Raw genomic sequence first — 4,823 nt, forward strand, 5'->3', positions numbered from 1 at the left:
GCCTGTTACAGGTGTAAAGGAAAAAAAAAGTCCTGTAATTTAGCAGTTGTTTTAATCCTATATGCTTTTCCTTTGGTTTTATTTTTTTTTGTTTTTTTTTTGGGGGGGGGTGCTTTTCTGATAATTCTAAATATTGGTGTAATTTTGGGTTAAAAAAGATTTCAGAATTTGAATGCTCTTCAGTCGAAGTATTCAGATGTGATGTGGACTTTGGGAGACTGTAATGGCTCTGCTGTGTTGTGGGTTTATTGATGGATATCCGTTAGAGCACAGGCCAATCGACCTGTAACAGACTCGGCGTGTGACTGAGAGAGGATCAGATGTCAATAAATTATTAGTGTTCACTCACAGGACCTCAGGCTTAATACAAGGACGAGAGGAACTGTCGAGGTCTCGTTATGTTGCTAAATAGTGACATTTTTAATGTCCGTGAATTTTAGACTCCACATACAGTACTGTGTTAAAGTCTTAGGCCCATGCAAAGAAATGTTGTAGATCAAAGATTTCTTCAAATATAATGAAATTAAATGTTTCTACATTTAAAAAAAAAAAATACTATAAAGAGCAGCAGTAATAGATGAAACAAAGTCAATATTTGATGGAGACTGAATCAATCTCTTCTGGAGATTTTGACTGTCACAGTTGCTTCTTATTTTTGTAGCAAAACCCAGCAGTTTTCATTACGTTTTCTGTCTGAAAAGTGGTTCAATTCAAATTACGGATTTATATTAATGTGCTTGTTCTTAATACATTCTTATTTCTATTAACAGCTCATTCAAAGGGACTTGTATTGCACTGTACATAATCTGAGATGAATAACTAGAAGGGCACTCAGTAGAGTGCATACCTCCGCCAAGCCACGTATTATCAACATCAAAATCAAATCACTTGAAGCTAGGATAATATGAAAGCTGTACACCAAATTTCATCAAAGTCCGTTCACTACTTTTTTGAGTTACGTTGGGAAAAGACAAAAAATAGCCTGGATCCACATACATATCTGAATTTGTATCAAAATCTAATCAATTGTTCCTTGGCCCATGGCCCACCTTTCCTCCAAATTTCATCAAAAGCCGTTCAGTACTTTTAATTTATGTTGGGAACAAACAAATGGAGGCGAAAACAACCTCCTCCAACACAGTTGGCAGAGGTAATAAATAGATTTTAAATACGTTCTTATTTAACCTTCATCCTACCAAGTGGGGTCCATCTGGACCCCGCACCTATATGTTTGTTTGCCATTTTAAAAATATGTGACATACTGCCTCACCGTTTTATGAATTTGTCGGAATTTATGTCTTAATTAAAACACTAAAGCACCGGAAGATCAGCTTTTTGCATTGTGAAGGTATAATTAATTTGTTACTGGGGTCCAACCGGACCCCAGAGTAAAGTTTATCTGTCTTTCATTTTATAATTGAATAGCACACTGAAAGTTAACTTCTTTTATTTCTTTTATGTTCCATAATGAAACTACCAAGGCATTCCTTCTTGGGGTCCGTGTGGACCCCACTGCTGCAATAAGCACAGGCTGCAAAACAAAAGCCTTAAATTATTTTACAATTACTTTTTTGTTTTAAATTCTGTAAGAAAAGCCCTAAGTTGTAATCCAGAATGTTTTACAGCTGCATGAGCTGCAAAAATCATGTATATAATGCCAATTTTTTTTGTGGCGCTATAATTTGCTACATGTATGCTAGTTATTGCAATATTATTGCAATGTTATTGCATTTATAATACATCATTGATATTCAGCCATAGTGGATTTTGTTCTTCAATAAAGTTATGTCTATTTGCTGCATTGAATTGGTTCTTACTGCATTGATTTCAAGGTATTCCCTCCTGGGGTCCATACGGACCCCACCTGGTAGTTTGTGTATGTAAAATTGGCTGGTAGGATGAAGGTTAAGTGTGTTCTTTATGCCTTGGGCCCTTTAGTGTATTGCTGTTATTAATACAACATGTTCTGAACAAAACTTATCTGGTGATTTTGTCTTTATAAGCTTTAATTTTAAAGAAAAATATTGGGGTCCAAACGGACCCCACATAGTAAGATTAAGGTGTAAAATAGCATGGTAGGTTGAGGGTTAACAAGTAAAACACCTAATCTATGAAGAATGAGATGTTTATTCATCATTTATGGAAGGACTGTCCAGTGTTAGCACTTTGTAACAGTACATTTTTCTCAAAGTCACAGTCTTCAGGACAACTAACAAGAACTAACTTGTGCCACTACATTAAATGTAGCTAAAACTGTTTAAAAAGTTAACACACAAACATTGTAACTTGAGGTATAAGAGGAATAAGACACTTCAGGTCATGCGTTTATGGGAAAATAATAATAATCACTTCCACTGTATGCCTTGGAGTGAAGGGTCTGATGAGTAAGCAGCCTCTGTAGTGCTCAGGCCAAACTCATGGAGTCACACTTATAGTGCCAGTCAAAAGTTTGGATACAAGTTCTAATTCAATGGTTTTTCTTTATTTTTATTAATTAAAGGATACTGCATATCTTAAAGTAATGATGTCGTTACTTATTTGAGCGGTTCTTGACATAATATGGATTACCACAGTTGTGGAATAGGGATATTTACTGTATTTTTATAAGTTACTGTTTACTGTTTTATCTCAGACACATTAAGAAGGCAATAAATTGCACTAATTAACTTTTGACGAGGCACCTGTTAATTGAAAAGCATTCCAGGTGACTCCCTCATGAAGCTGGTTAAAATAATGCCAATAGTGTGCAAAGCGTCATCAAGGGAAACGCTGGCTACGGCAAAGAATCTAAAATATGAAATGTATTTTGATTTTTAACACTTTTTTTGTTTACCATGTAATTCCATATATGTTCCATATCTTATTTACTAGTTTTGATGTCTTCAGTATTGTTCTACAATGTAGAAAACAGTCCAAATACAGAAAAACCTATGAGTGAGTAGGGGTGTCCAAACTTTTAACTGCTACTGTATATTTAGACTTGTGCTAGCCTCAGACTACATGATATTTTTGTCTTTCACGATGGTCACTGTGTCAGATTAGAGAATCATAGTGCCATAAATTCTTTCTATGTCTTGGTCAGTAGATTGACAACACTACAAATTTGACCCCAACCAGTCATCATTCATGTCCTTGCATGTTGTCGGGGAAGAGGGTCAAGAAATTGTCATGGTGACAGGAGGAACATCAAGGAACACATCGTAGGAGTTCTGACATGCTCAACTTTTCATCAGGGTGTCATGGGGCATCCCAGACACCACATTGCTGTTCTTCAATTATATCACACTACAAGGCCTGTGTGTTGTTCCTAGCATTCATACTGGTGCCTGACACTGGAAATTTGTCAGCCATGACAAAATCAGGCTGAATTTGTGTAGTCTGATCCTGGAATTAAGCATTAGCTTAATATATTTTAAAAGAATGCTTTAGGAATAAAGCTAAACACTCAGAATTGCTCGTTTGCATTTTTGTACAGGTTTCACCAGGCCAGTTACCTCCTGTATAAAGTATTCATCTTTTCATCATCATTTTGGACCAAGGAACCCATTAAACAGTGGATTAGTCATCAGATAGCATGAGTTAATACCAGGCAGTGCATCCGACAGATCCCAAATTATTTCTTGCCAGCAGATGGCACATTTGCTCCTTTCTTCACTGGGTGACTGGCAGCCATGTTTTGCAGTGCAGATAAGCTCTTTTTAAGATATGAAGACATGGTGGAAACACATTTTACACAAGTGGGTCTTTTTCTCCGAATATAATTATTGCCTAGTATCACAACCACTGCGATAAAACACACGTCCTCCAAGACACACGCCAGCCAAAGAAGGTTTACGACCTGATGCTCATGCAGTGTGACAGGGCAGTGGTCAGTGACAGTGGTGAGTGTAATGTCATCCCTCTCAACCAGAAAGCAAGGACGTGTATCAGCTCTGTTACTGTCTTGGCCACGTGATGGATGGATTTGCTTTAAAGATTTGTGTATCTTTTTTTAATGATAGGGCGCTCGTGCCTCGTAGGACATCTTCTATCTATCTGGTATGGTGAGATTCTGACCATGCCAGATAGAAGATGGCCTATGAGGCCATCGAGAGTTTCAGCTTTATATAAATAAATCCTAGATTGCCTTCATTTAACATGTACAAAGAAGCCACACACACACGTACAGATATGTATGGAATCTGAGTGACTCATTCTTATATGTATTTGCCGGAGAGATTTGGTAGTTGGTAGGAACAGAGCAGAGCACAGTGCTAATTTTGTGCTTGAGAGAAAATCTTTTAATTCTGTTCATCTTTTTTGCTCTCTCTAAAGTCCCCCCTCTCTTACTTTCAGCTGCTCACCCAATTGGAAAATGTGGCTATGACAGCTTTAACATCTGCTCCCGTCACACAGTACACACAACCCCTCCCCAGCATTCTCCTCCTTTCCTCTCTCTACTATGTGTGTGTGTGTGTGTGTGTGCTGCTTCACATTAGATTCAATAACAAATTGACCCGGAGGGATGTGTTTAAAGGCTGCACACTGATTTTCTGCTGGCAGGGTGAAGAACTCCTGTTTAAACATGATTACTCCTCTTTGCATTGTAGCCAGATAATTCTGGGGGTGTGAAGGCTGATGACAGCTGTAACAGATCTTGTTCAGCCATGAAGGTGCTTTAGCAAACACTCCAATCCTGTGCTCTTTAGGTAAAGACCTGTATTGCGTTCTTTTGAAGCCCTTGAGTAGATGAGATTAAAGAGAGGTGCAAATCATGGGGTAATTACCGCTGGCTCATCATTATTATTATTTGAACCAGATTACGAAGGATGTTCGGCACATTC

Source organism: Neoarius graeffei, chromosome 2, assembly GCF_027579695.1.
Source record: "Neoarius graeffei isolate fNeoGra1 chromosome 2, fNeoGra1.pri, whole genome shotgun sequence".
Taxonomy (NCBI): Eukaryota; Metazoa; Chordata; class Actinopteri; order Siluriformes; family Ariidae; genus Neoarius; species Neoarius graeffei.